Genomic DNA, 15,623 nt, shown 5'->3' with positions numbered 1-15,623 from the left:
AGTTTCACTGATCTTTGGCACTGATATATACTAAGTCTAATATTGTGCCCTTTCTTCAGAGGGAAACTATGAATGCTAACTGTAAAATAAACCGTCCACACTTTCTGATTTTAAGTTTTTATTTTTGGCAGTAGAAATGTGCTCTGTACTCTGTGTTAATTTTATTTCAGGCTATTACCCAAGAGTTTGTGTCTGACAGCTTTAAACGGTGAAAGAGAGTATTTAAAAATAGCCCAGTAACTATTAGTATGAATCAAGTAATTTTGGATTACAAATGGTTAGCCAGTAAAACATTCTCTATTCTATAGTTTTGCTGCAGCTACTTACTTTTAATAGGAAAAGAGAACACATTTTCTAGAACAATTTAAATCCAGAACACATTTAAATCTAGAACACATTTTCCTTAGCTTTGAGGGTATCCTGACACCTTTTCTTTACCAAGAGCCCATCTCTTGAGTGTCTTCCTCGTTTTCGCTGACTCTCAATGAGATGGATTGGCAGGGTGGCTAAAACAATAGAATTAAACGTAACAACAGATGTGAGGATGGTACAAAACTGGACAGCGCTGTATAGATGGTCGCTGTGAGTCAGAATCCACCAAACAACACATCAACAACAACAAACAACAAAGGAGCCAAGAAAGAGAATGGTTTTAACTAAACTTTTATTTGGCTGAGAAGAATGGATTTACTGAAGAATTGATGCCCTGGAATCACGGTACTGGCAAGAATAAGGACAGTGCATGGACTGTCAAAAGAACAAGCAAGTATATCTTTGAAAAAGTAGTCAAAGTTCTCTGTAGAGGCAAGGATGATGAGATTCATCTCCTGGACTTTGGACATGTTATCAGGAAAAAACAGTCCCTGGAGAAGGACGTGAGGTTTGGTAAAGTAGAGGGGCTACAAAAAAGATGAAGACCCCCCCCCCATGAAGATGGATTGACATAGTGGCTACAAAAATGGGTTCAAACACAAGAAGAATTGTAGAGGCTGGTGCAGGACCAGACCGTGTAATGCTCTGGTGCACATACGGTCACTATGAGTTGGAACCGACTCAGCAGCACCTAAAAACTGTAGCAACAACAATATCTTTTTTTTAACTATTAAGAATATCAGGCTACTCAGGATGGAGAAACAATAAGAGGAAACAGTTACATGTGATTCCCTCTCTTAGTGTTAATAATTCACTTCCCAGACATTGTCAAGATTAAATGAGAAATATGCATAAACGTCTCAGCATAGGTTAGCATATCATACTCAGAAAATGTTACACCATCAATATCAGCAATGTCTTTGGGCAATTTACATAAATCTCAGGGTGCCTCAGTCTCCTTATTTGTAAATGTTGAATATGTCAATCCGTATCCATTTGTGTACTTGCTCCATCACAGAGCTCTTTGGACTGTCTGTCAGGGCCAGTAGACTGGAGTGCGGTTCTTAAACTGAGTGAATTTAGTGAATGTGGCCAAGTTCTGCCACGAGTTGCTGTCTCCCATGCTCTGCTGCTGATCTGGGGTAGAGTCCTTGAAGCCTTGGGACATAGTCTTCCCCAGTGATCCGTCCCCATTGCTCTCCCCTTTCCTTATATAAAGTTGAAGTGGTGGTGGTGGTGGATGATGATGCATGCAGCTATAGTGCAACAATGAGGTTAGCATAGAAGTGTTGACAACTACGATTAGATATTTGAACTCTTAACAGATAATTTCTCAACTCTGGAGCAACGCTGAAATGTCTGGGCAACAACAAAAAGATGCACTTAATATTGATAAGAACATGCCTAGGTGTTTGGATTCAGTTGTTGCTCCCCCATACCCTGTCCCCCAGATAGGTGTTGCAATCCCAGTTTATGTAGTTCTGGATTGGATCCCATTAGAGAATACGGTTTCTTTGGTATACTTATGAAAGCATATCAGTATGGGGATTGTCTGCAGTCTAATAACATCTGGATTATAAAAAGAACGGTTTAGACACAGAAACAAGTACCAGTGGTGAAATGAGAAGGGAAAACACACACCTTGTGAAGATTGCCCAAGGCCTAGGAATTTTGGGACTATAGAAACCATGATTAAGATCCTCCCCCAGGGCCAAGGTGGCAAAAAGATACCTGAGCAGACCAACTTTGAACTAAGCAGACCTGTGGCTGACTGTGCGATCTAATGTAGCCCTCCATTCTTTGTCCATTACACTATCAAACTTTATCTACTCACATTCCCAAGAACACCCCAAACAAAAACAAACAAACCCCCCCAAAACCCAAACAAAACAATAACAAATCCCAAACCTAAACAAAATGCAGCTAGTTGCCATTTTGTTTCTTGTGACTGTGGTGGAGTGACATTTCTGAATATGGTTCTTTAGCCAAGTCTCTGTAACTCTCATCACATGATTGGGTGGGACTATGTAAATAGGACCTCAGTAGCACTAATAAAGGAGCTCTTGGCCAGTTTCAGTACCTGCACCCGTGTCCCCAGCTGTAGGGATGAGCTACCTTTAAGGAAGGAGCCAAGAGAAAAAGCCCAGGACGCTGGTCTGAACACATCCAGATCTGTGTGAAGTGGCTGAGGTCCGACCAGAAGCATCAGAGCCTGTAGCAGAGAGAGGATGGGACCGAGCAGGAAGAGCAGCACCAAGACTGAGATTGGGAGACAGAAAGACAGGTGGGCTTCCTGGTCCAGGAAGGCAGAGGCCAGGGGACCTCATGGCTGAGAGGTTGAATTGCTGTGGACCAATGACTGCATCCTTACCATTTACTGATCCTGACTTATTAGGTACCTGTTAACTTCCCTAATAAACCACCATAATTTTGAGTATTGTGCGTGAGTTCTGTGCGATCATTGCAACAAATTATGGAACTTACCATAGAAGTAGAGCGTTGCCGCAGGAATGATTTGCGTCGGAATAGGTAAAGATGGAGCACGAAGGTCTGCCTGGCCCTTGCCTCTGGGCAGAATGGGAGCGAGGGCGGTCAGATACGGCCTGCAACGCCTTTTCCTGACCCGGCATCTGTCACGTCTGGGCGCGCAGAGCAGAGCCGCTCCAGAGGACTGTCAGCGCTGTGGCTTTCAGAGGCTGACCAATAGGCTTTTCTTCCAAAACGCCTCCGGGTGAGTTTCAGCTTTCCAATGCTTAGGTCTGTAGTTGAGTGCTTTATCTTTTATGTCACCTGCCCATCCTAGTCAGCATTTTCCCGAGAGCCTTGAACGATGATTGATACATGGGAGGGACTCAGTGAATATTTGACAATAACAGAAGGCGTTTTCTTTGTCCCTGCTTACACACTGTTAACATAGTCATCAAGCATCTGCCAGGTAACTAGCATGCGTTGGGACTGTGCTGGTTGGTGAAGTTTCAAGGCGAGTATTAGGATCTCCGCATGGGAATAGTTAACATTGACAAATAATGATGATATGCTCACCGGTGTGACTTTGGGCAAGTCAATTTGCCTCCCTCTGGGTTTTAGTCTTTGTATAAAATAAAAATAGCAGACTAGGCAATCATAATCCTTTTTCAGCTAGTTTTATGGAAAAAGTTGTTTTCTCCCCTTTAGTTGTTTGCCACTTTTATGTAGGGATTTAGTGAGATTCTTTATAAAATAATATTACCATGTAATCAGGAAAAGCCACAGAAAAATTAGATTCTCTTTTTTTTTAACACACTAGAGAATAGTTTTATTGAGGTCTCTTCTCATTCATTTCTTTTTTTTCTTAACAATTTATTGGGGCTCATACAATTCTTATCACAGTTTATACATACATACATCAATTGTATAAAGCACAAAAATTAGATTCTCTTATAAACAACATATCATTTGGAATCTTTTCCCTACTTTAAAATCAAATGCTATCATTTATTGGAAAACATAATATTTGATGCTTCATGCCTCAATCCAATAGTCAGAAGAACAAAAACTTAAAGTTTTTTTTAAGTCTGGTTTGTTTCAGAAGTCTGGAAGATGTCAAAATTAATTTCATATATCCCCATGCTTGCTCCCTTCTATTATTTTTCCTTCTTTCTTACTCTACGAACCCCAGAATAAGTGCACTAACAAAACCAATCAACCAAACAAAGGCCCATGTAGCTACACCACTTAAAAGACAGCTACTTGGCCAAGTGTCTGGAAGAGATTCATATTTGTATCCATTCCAAAGAAAGATGACCCAATAGAATGCTCAAGTTATAGACCAGTGTCACTGTTATCCCACGCAAGTAAAATTGTGCTGAAGATCATCCGACAACGGTTGCTGCGTTGACACGGAGCTGCCAGAGGTTCAGGACAGATTCAGAAGTGGGCTTGGACAAGTGCTATCATTGCTGATTGTCAAATGGATCTTGGCTCAGAGCAGAGAATAACACAAAGATGTTTACTTGTGTTTTATTGACTATGAAAAGCCATTTTACTGTGTGCACCATAACGAACTATGGATAGTCTTGAGAGGAACTGGAATTCCAGAACACTCCATTGTGCTCATAAGTAATCTGTACATGGATCAAGAAGTACTTGTGTGAACCGAAGAAGGCATACTGTAATATGGTTTCAAAACAGGATAAGTGTGATCAAGATTTTATCATATCACCATTCTTATTCAATCTGTATGCTGAGCAAATCACCACAGAAGCTGGATTATATGAAGAAGAATGTGGCACCGTGATTGGAGGAAGGCTTATTAACAACCTGCCATATGGAGATGACACAATCTTGGTTGCTGAAAATGAGGAGGACTTGGAGCACTTGCTGGTGCAGCAGCCTTCAATATGCGTTACAGATGAACGTGAAGAAAATAAAACTCCTAACTACTGTATCAAGAGATGACATCATGATAAATGAGGACAAGTTTGAGGTTGTAAAGGATTTCATCTTATTTGGATAAACTATCAAGGCTTACGGAAGCAGTAGTCAAGAGATAAATGGATGCATTGCATTGGGTAAATCTGCTGCACAAAACCTCTTTAAAGTATTGAAAAGCAAGGATGGTTATTTGAGGACTAAGTTCCCCTGACCCAAGTCAGGGCATTTTCAGTAGTATCATATGCATTTGAAAGTTGGACATGGAATAAGGAAGACCAAAGAAGACTCCATGCATTTGAATTATTGAGTTGGTGAAAATTACTGAAAGTACCATGGACTGACAAGAGAATGCACAAATCTGTCATGGAGGAAGTACAGTCAGAATACTCTTTAGAAGCAAGGATAGCAGGACTCTGTCCCATGTACTTTGGACTTGTTTTCAGGAGAGGCCTGAAAGACATCATGCTTAGTAAAGTATAGGGGCAGCTCTTTCACTGCTTGCAGAAAATGGCCAAAGGGCATTTCACTCCCCTGTAAACCTCAGCCCAAAGACACTCAAGCTCCTGGGTCTACAAACCTTGCTTCCCCATTTCAGTGTCTGGAGGCGGCCGCCTACTTAATAAGCCAGCCTCCTGACAAAGGCACTCAGTTTTACCTGCTCTCTGGGTTGGGAATTCACTGCTTTGTGAAATACCCTACTCTGGTAAAGATGCACAGTCTCAGAAATCCACAAAGGCAGTTCTGTTCTATCCTACAGGCTCACATGGGTTGGATCTACTCAATGGCAGGGAACAATTCGGGGGGTTGATTACATGATCTGGATTATGGCATGGCTCCTCTGACATGACGGAGACCTCCAGGATCAAAGAGGTTCAACAGGCAGGGTCTTTTATTTATTTAAAAAATTGTTTTATTAGGGGCTTATACAACTCTTATCATAATCCATACATACATCAATTATACATTCATTGCCTTCATCATTCTCAAAACATTTGCTCTCCACTTAAACCCCTGGCATCAGCTCCTCATTTTTTTCCTCTCCCTCCCCGCTTTCTCTTCCCTCATGGACCCTTGATAATTTACAGATTATTTTGTCATATCTTGACATTGATAATCTTACAGGTTATTATTTTGTCACATTTTGTCATAGGTCTCCCTTCACCCACTTTTCTGTTGTCCATCGCCCAGGGAGGAGGTCACATGTAGATCCTTAAAATCAGTTCCCGCTTTCCAACCCACCCTCCCTTTGCCCTCCCAGTATTGCCACTCACACCACTGGTCCTGGAGGAATCATCTGCCCTGTATTCCTTATGTCTCCAGTTCCTATCTGTACCAGTGTACATCCTCTGGTCTAGCCAGACTTGCAAGGTAGAATTGGGATCACGATAGTGGGAAGGATGGGGAGGAAACATTTAGGAACTAGAGGAAAGTTGTATTTTTCATTGTTGCTACATCACACCCTGACTAGCTTGTCTCCTCCCCAAGACACTTCTGTAAGGGGATATCCAGTGGCCTACAAATGGCCCTTGGATCTCCACTCTGCAATCCCCCTCTCATTCATTATGGTAAGATTTTTTTGTTCTGATAATGCCTGATACCTGATCCCTTTGACTCCTCGTGATCGCACAGGCTGGTGTGCTTCTTCCATGTGGGCTTTGTTGCTTCTCAACCAGATGGCCGCTTGTTTACCTTCAAGCCTTTAAGACCCCAGACACTATATTTTTTGATAGCCGGGCCCCATCAGCTTTCTTCACCACATTTGCTTATGCACCCATTTGTCTTCAGTGATTGTATCATGGAGTTGAGCACACAATGATATGATTTTTTTGTTCTTTGATGCCTGATAACTGATCCCTTCGGCACCTTGTGATCACACAGGCTGGTGTGCTTCTTCCATGTGGCTTTGTTGCTTCTGAGCTAGCTGGCCACTTGTTTACCTTTAAGCCTTCAAGACCCCAGATGCTAAATCTTTTGATAGCCGGGCACCATCAGCTCTCTTCACCACATTTGCTTATTCACCCGCTTTGTCTTCAGTGGTTGTGTCGGGAGGGTGAGTGTCATAGAATGCCAATTTAATAGAAGAAAGTATTCTTGCACTGGGAGTACTTGACTGGAGGCCCAATGTCCTTCCAGGCAGTGTCTTTTATATTCAAAAGATGCAGTGCTTTTTTTTTTTTTACATTCTTTGCCCTAATCATTTTCTTTTTTTTTTTCTTTACATTTTATTAAGGGCTCATACAACTCTTATCACAATCCATACATGTACATACATCAATTGTATAAAGCACATCCGTACATTCTTTGCCCTAATCATTTTCAAAGCATTTGCTCTCCACTTAAGCCCTTTGCATCAGGTCCTCTTTTCCCCCCCTCCCTCCCCGCTCCCCTCTCCCTCATGAGCCCTTGATAATTTATAGATTGTTATTTTGTCATATCTTGCCCTATCCGGAGTCTTCCTGCCCCCCCTTCTCTGCCGTCCCTCTCCCAGGGAGGAGGTCACATGTGGATCCTTGTAATCAGTTCCCCCTTTCCAACCCACTCACCCTCCACTCTCCCAGCATCGCCCCTCACACCCTGGTCCTGAAGATATCGTCCACCCTGGATTCCCTGTGCCTCCAGTTCCCATATGCACCAGTGTACAACCTCTGCCCTATCCAGTCCTGCAAGGTAGCATTTGGATCATGGTAGTTGGGGGTGAGGAAGCATCCAGGATCTGGGGGAAAGCTGTGTTCTTCATGGGTACTATATCGCACCCTGATGGACCCATCTCCTCTCCTAAACCCCTCTATGAGGGGATCTCCAGTGGCCGAAAAATGGGCCTTGGGTCTCCACTCTGCACTTCCCCCTTCATTCACTATGGTGTATGTGTGTGTATATATTTATATATTCTTTTTTTTTTTTGCATGATGCCTTATACCTGGTCCCTTTGGCACCTCGTGATCGCACAGGCAGGTGTGCTTCTTCCATGTGGACTTTATTGCTTCTGAGCTAGATGGCAGCTTGTTTACCTTCAAGCCTTTAAGACCCCAGACACTATCTCTTTCGATAGCTGGGCACCATCAGCTTTCTTCGCTACATTAAGATGTGGTTCTTTCCTAGATCGTCTCTCTTGTTGTTAATAAAATGTCCCCTTCCTGTTTCTGAGATGACCCATTTTATACCCAATAGTTTGGCATTCATAAGTAACCCCTTAAACAATCACTTACAATGGGATCTTTTTAATATATATAATCATTTTATTGGGGGCTCATACAAATCTTATCCCAATTCATACTTCCATCCTTTGTGTCAAGTACATTTGTTCATTTGTTGCCACCATCATTCTCAAAACATTTGCTTTCTACTTAAGCCCTTGGTATCAGCTCCTCATTTCCCCCTCCCTCTAACACCCTCCCTCTATCATGAACCCTTGATAATTTATAAATTATTATTTTTTCATGTCTTACACAGTCTGATGTCTTCCTTCACCCATTTTCTGTTGTTACTCCCCTAGGGAGGGGGTTATATATAGATCTTTGTGATTGGTTCCCTTTTTCTCCCTCACCTTCTCCTTACTCACCTGGAATCGCTATTCTCATTATTGGTCCTGAATTCCCTGTGTTTCTGTTTCCTACTGTACCAGTGTACATCCTCTGGTGTAGTTGGATTTGTAAGGTAGAATTGGGGTCACGATAGTGGAAGGTAGGGGGCAGTTTTAAAGAACTAGAGGAAAGTTGTACTTTTTGTTGTTGCTGCACTACTCCTTCCCTTCTGTAAGGGGATGTCCAATTGCCTACAGATGGGCTTTGGGTCTCCACTTCACCCCCAACCCCCCCACTTCATTTACAATGATACGAATTTTTGTTCTTTGATGCCTGGTACCTGATCCTATCGACACTTTGTGATTACACAGACTGGTGTGCTTCTCCCATGTGGGCTTTGTTGCTTCCGAGCTAGTTGGCCACTTGTTTATCTTCAAGCATTTAAGACCCCCAGACACTATATCTTTTGATAGCCAGGTACTATCAGCTTTCTTCACCACATTTTCTTATGCACCTGCTTTTTCTTCAGAGATCGAGTCTGGAAAGTGAGCACCATGGAATGTCAGTTTAATAGAACAAAGTATTTTTGCACTGAGGGAGTAATTGAGCAGGGGCCCAATGTCCATCTGCTACCTTAATACTAAGGCTATAAATATATGCACATAGATATATTTCCTCATCCTCATATATAAATATTTACATATGTACATGCTTGTATTTAGACTTCTGTAAATGCTCTTTGCCTCCTAGTTATTTCCTCTATTTTCTTTTACTTTCCTCTTGTCCCACTATCATATTAGGCCTTCATTTAGGTTTCAGTAATTCCTCTCAGTTACATTGCCCTTGATCAAGCCCTACCAGCACCCCTACACCCGCCCGTTGATTTTGGGTCACTTGTTGTTCCCCTGTCCCTGGGTTTGTTAATACCCACTTTATTTCCCCGGCTTCCCCCTCTCCAATGTCCCCCCAGAACCCTCGGTACAGTAGTTTTCCCCTCAAGATAGTTTATCCCACCTATCTTATCTAGATAGACCTGCAGAGATAATGATATGTGCAAAAATCAAGCCAGAGCAAAGCAAAGCAACAAAATAAAACAAACAACAACAACAAACCAATGAGAAAAAAGAAAAGCCTTTAAATTGTTCAAGGTCTGTTTGTTGGCCTTTAAGAGTGTTTTCTGGTCAAGTTTGATGGGGTTCCATGCCCTAGCCCCAAAGTCTATTTTTGGGACTTAGTTGTTCTGTTCCCCTTGCTGTTCTGTTGCACATGCTAAGTGTTTCGCCTCAGTGTGGTGGGGTCAGATCAGGCCCAATTCCTTCACTGTGTCTCCAGTGTTGTTCCTCGTAGCTCTGTGGGTCAGTGAGGGACATCATGTCTCGTCTTGGTGCAGGCCCTATGGTTCTCTCTTTGCACTGGCTGCTCTGAGTGGGAATGTCTTCAGGGCTTGGTGGACCAGGATGTGCTTCACAATCTCTTCCTCCCCCTTCATTTGCTCCTGTGTGCTCTGATGAGACATGTCCATCAACTGAGCTGTAGCTTCAGTGCTGTCCTCTGAAATGAATTCTTCTGTGGGGAGGGGAGACTGTCCACATAGTTGGAATTGGGGTTGGCCCTTCAGACCTCTCTATTGGTTCCCCAATTCATGCCAGTATGTTGCATTCTTCTACCTGGGTGCTCCAAGACGTGAATACAATGGGATCTAATCACTATCTTCTCCTATCTTCTCTTACCCCCCTGGCTCATAAAGAACATGTTGTTTGTTAGGAGCAACAGAGATTATGGCTAGAAGAGTTACATTATATAAATAACTGTACTGTACAGTATTAGAAATCACTAAAAAATAAATCACTTACTAGATAACATTGGAGTTATACAAAAAAGTAAACAATTACATAAGAGCTTTATACTGTTAATTTCTTCTAACAACCTCTAATTTCTTATAATAGCTTTGTATATGATTTGTCCCAGATACCTTTATTTATGTGAAACTCATTTTACCAAACTTAAATGTAGCTCAGTGTAATACCTTTCTTTATGAGAGATAATAGGAAGATTCATTTATGAGTGAGCACGCCAACTGGCACATTGATAGTTCAACTTCTGGAAACTCCTCTGTATAATCTGTTTCAAACACAAATACGCAATGTTCAACCATGCCCCAAAGCTTTAGTCAATTGTCACCATCTAAAAAAATAAAAAAAGTAGACACAGCAATTTACAGGTAGCACAATATTGCAAGTTGTGAAATTGTAGTTCATTCACTGATTTCTGAGGAGGATTTAGACCTGATTTAAAAAATTATTATTGCTGTTGGTGAGAATATGAAAGGAAGATGTGGCAGTCAGTTTACGTAGGACTGTGTAACAGTCACAAAACATGGGGACATTTTATGTGGTTTTATAGGGTCACTATGTGTAAGGTTCACCTTGATGGCCATGGAATGGATATACCAACATATACCAATGCAGCAAATTTCTACATGTAAAATTTAGTAATATTGATTACATTATTCAAATTATACTCTGAATTGTTTCTCTCCTATTAAACTCCAAACCAAAATTCAAACTCACTCCGTTCAAATCAATTCTGATTCATAACATTCCTATGGGGCAGGGTAGAACTGCCTTTGTGAGTTTCTGATACTAACTCTTTATGGGAGTAGAAAGCCTCATCTTTCTCCCACAGAGTGGCTGGTGGTTTTGAGCTTCTGATCTTGAGGTTAGCAACTCAATGTGTAATCCCTAGGGCACCAGGGCTCCTTCCATAAGCCCAGAGTCCCCTAGATTCTCTAAGACACTTTTCATTTGTTTCCACAAAGGTAGTCATTTAAAGAACATATTGCTCAACACACATATTCTCGACTAGTTAAGACAAACTAGTTTTTCAGTTTTAGTTAAGATTTTAATATTATCCCAGAACAATAGTTTAAGGGTTTTCAGTAGTCATGGCCCAGAAATGCTGCATTCCATGGAATTTGAAATTCTCGTCTGCAATTTTCCCCTTTTGATCAGGATCCTTCTATGGAATCTTTGATGAAAACATACAGTAGAGGTAGCAAGCAATCATCCAATTGTAGTTTCATGGCTACCAACCAACTGCTACTGGGTCAACCTTATAGGACAGATGAGAACTGCTCTCTCTGCCAATCATGATAGGGGGAATCAGGAGCTAATAACAAGGAGTACAGTAAAAAAGAAAATGTTCTAAAATTGTGGTAATGATCACACAACTCTCTTGATATGATTGAACTATTGAATTGTGTACTATGTGGTTTATGTCCCGATAAAAATATTTGTTTGTTTTTTAAAGTTGCCAGTGCTTTCTAGACCAAGATGAGCATTTCTCTCATGACATGAGCACATCTGGTGGGAGCATCTGCTTTCTGCTACTTCTTGCCAACGATGGGGTTTTGGCCTTTAGAAGGACTGGCCAGTGCTGCTGTGCACATTGGGGACTGCTACAGCTCACAGCCCTGCGGTTTTTCCAGATTAGCTCAGTGACAGCTCAAGTTGATGAGTGATATCCTGTGCGAACTTCACATGATGAATAGCTGGATATCTGTGGAACACATCCTGCCCCTAAGGACAATGAATTCACACTGAGCCTTGGATTTCTCCTGCATATTAAAGTTGTCTTGTCATGTATTCTCATTATTTAAGACAAACCTCAATGTAATTCATTTGTAACTGTATCATGATGGCCTCTGTTTGTTTCAGGCAAAATTAAACATCATTATCATTGTTTGGCAACAGTGATCAATAGGCTAGCTAAATCAGTCAGTGTACCAATGGGAAATAGAGGATGCATATACAGTTGGGAAACAATTAGTGAAAGAATAATTACAATGTTGCAAGTAGTATGTAGGAGAACTAGGGGCAAAGCAGGACCTTTAAAAATAGGTCCAAAGGAACTGCTCCTCCCCGCAGAAGAATTTATTTCAGAGGACAGCACTGAAGCTGATCAGAGCACACGGTGGCAAATGAAGGGGGAGGAAGAGAGAGTAGAGCACATCCTCGCCCACCAAGCTTTGACAACGAGATTGCCGCTCAGAGCAGCCAATCCACAGAGAAGACCACATTGCCCACCCCACTATGAGACACGACATCCCTCACTGACCCATAGCCCTACTAAGGGCATGCAATAGAACAGCAAGGGAAACAGAGCAACAAAGTCCCCAGGGAATACCAAAAACAGACTTTGGGGCCAGGGTTTGGTGCCCAATCAGACTCGACCAGATGACACTCCTAAAGGCCAACAAATAGTCCTTGTACTAACTACAAGCTTTTCTTTTTCTTCTTCTTTTTTTTTTTTTGCTATTTTGCTTTTTTTGTCATTGGCTATTGTTGTTGTTTTGTTTTACTTTGTTGGTTGGAGTTGCTCTGTCTTGTTTTTGTTAAGTTATTATCTCCGCAGGTCTGTTTAAATAAAATAGGCTGGATGAACAATATGGAGGAGAAAACAATGGGACTGGCAGTTCCGGGGGGTCATGGGAGAGGGGGAGGGGGAAGAAGTGGTGTTAACAAACCCAGGGACAAGGGAACAACAAGTGATCCAAATCAGCGGTGAGGAGGGTGTAGGAGGCGTGGTAGGGTGTGATGAAGGCTAATATAACGGAGAGGAATTACTGAAACCCAAATGAAGACTGAGCATGATAGTGGAGCAAGAATAAAGTAAAAGGAAATAGAGGAAAGATCTAGGAGGCAAAGGGATTTACAGAGGTCTAAATACAGGCACGTACATATGTAAATATATTTATATATGAGGATGGCAAAATAGATTTATGTGCATATATGTATAGGTTTAGTATTAAGGTAGCAGATGGACAGTGGGCCTCCACTCAAGTACTCCTTCAATGCAAGAATACTTTGTTCTATTAAACTGGCATTCCAAGATGCTCACCCTCCTGATATGATTGCTGAAGACAAAGAGGGTGCATAAGCAAATGTGGTGAAGAAAACTGATGGAGGCCGCCTATCAAGAGATACAGCGTCTGGGGTCTTAAAGGCTTGAAGGTAAACAAGCGGCCATCTAGCTGAGAAGCAACAAAGCCCACATGGAAGAAGCACACCACCCTGTTTGACTACGAGGTGCTGAAGGTATCAGTTATCAGGCATCAAAGAACAAAAAAAATCATTGTGTGCTCACCTTCCCGATACTATCACTGAAGACAAATGGGTGCATAAGCAAATGTGGTGAAGAAAGCTGATGGTGCCTGGCTATCAAAAGATATAGCATGTGGGGTCTTAAAGGCTTGAAGGTGAACAAAAGGGCAGCTAACTCAGAAGCAACAAATTCCACATGGAAGAAGCACACCAGCCTATGTGATCATAAGTTGTCGAATGGGTGCGGTATCAGGAATCAAATAACAAAAAAATCATGTCATTGTCAATGAGGGGAGTTCAGGGTGGGAACCAAAAGCCCATCTGTGGGCAACTGGACATCCCTTTATGGAAGGGTCAAGGGGAGGAGAAAAGCCAGTCACGGTACAGTGTTGCAATGATGAAACATACAGCTTTCCTCTAGATCCTAAATGCTTCCTCACCACCCACTATGATAATCCCAATTCTACCTTATTAATCTGGGTGGACAGATAGGAACTGGAAACACAGGGAATTCAGGATGGGTGATCCCTTCAGGACCAGTGGTGAGAGTGGCGATACTGGGACGGTGGAGGAAAGGTGGGGTAGAGAGAGGGAACCGATTATAATGATCTATTTCATTTATTTATTTGTTTTTATTAGGGGCTCATACAACTCTTATCACAATCCATACATACATCAATTGTGTCAAGCACATTTGTACATATTTTACCACCATAATTCTCAGAACATCTGCTTTCTACTTGAGTCCTTGGTGTCAGCTCCTCATTTTTCCCCTCCCTCCCCGCTCCCCCTCCCCCTGAATTCTGGATAATTTATAAATTATCATTATTTTGTCATATCTTACACCATCCGATGTCTCCTCTCACCCACTTCTCCACTGTCCATCACCCAGGGAGGAGTTTATATGTAGACCTTGTAATCTGTTCCCCCTTGTTCCCTCACCTTCCCTCCACCCTCCTGGTATCGCCACTCTCACCACTAGCCTTGAGTGGTTCATCTGTCCTGGATTCCCTGTATTTCCAGTACCTATATGTGCCAGTGTACATCCTCCAGTCCAGCCTACATATAACCTCCTTCCTGAGATATGGACAACAGAAAAGTGTGTGAAGAGAGACGTCAGACAGTGCAAGATATGACAAAATAATACTTTATAAATTATCAAGTGCTCATGAGGGAGATGGGAGCAGGGAGGTAGAGGGAAAATGGGGAGCTGATGCCAAGGGCTTAAGTGGAGAGCAAATGTTTTGAGAATGATGAGGGCAATGAATGTACAAATGTGCTTTACACAATTGATGTATGTATGGATTATGATAAGAGTTGTATGAGTCTCCAATAAAATGATTAAAAAAATAGGTCCAATGGAAATGTGTTCCTTTTTAGACTGGAAGGTACAGAGCCATATTACTGGAAGTCAGAAAGGGGGACACCTATGTGAGAACCAGTGACTTTCATTTGAGGGATAAAGCCAGTTTGACATGACCTCTCAAGAAGACAACCTGGGAATAATATTATAACCTCATTCTCTTCCCTATTTTATGCTTGAGCTTTCTCTTGGTTAGACTCAAGCCAAAGCCATGGGATGCTTGGGGACATACTAAGAGCAGTATAGAAGTGGGGGAGAATGAGCCTGCATGGTGCAAATAGAAACTTGTCAACATGTGACATTATCTCATTAGAATTGAAATGTCTCAGGCCAGGCAATTTTGCTCATATTATATGACATGCTTTGGAGCTCATAATTATATAATACCAACTGCATCTCATTCCTATTACGAAGATGGTGTGAAGGCACTCTTCTTTCCTTAATATATACTACTAATTATACAAAGGGGAGAAAAATGAGGCTTTCTCCTCCTGTAAAGAGTCATAATCTCTGAAACCCACAGAGGCAGCTCTATCCTGTCATACAGGCTCACTATGAGTTACAATCCACTCAGTGACAGTGAGATGATATGGATAAACTATACAAAGATGAACTTTGTTTTTAGTCTTCAACATCCCTCCTTTTAAAAACATTTCTTATAAAAATATAAAGCCGAGGTATATGTAAACAGGTTCTGTCTCATCAGCACACTCTGCTTTTTAGTCTAGATTCTATAATCCAATGCAATGGCCAGACACAACTCGCAAAGCTCATGATTATAGGGTTAATTGTGGAAGCTAACAAGTTCCAAATTCATGTGGAAATGCTCAAGATAGAGTTGTTTAGTCAGTA

The sequence above is a fragment of the Tenrec ecaudatus genome, chromosome 2, assembly GCF_050624435.1.
Source record: "Tenrec ecaudatus isolate mTenEca1 chromosome 2, mTenEca1.hap1, whole genome shotgun sequence".
NCBI classification, from domain to species: domain Eukaryota; kingdom Metazoa; phylum Chordata; class Mammalia; order Afrosoricida; family Tenrecidae; genus Tenrec; species Tenrec ecaudatus.
Note: the sequence above shows the minus strand (reverse complement) of the source record.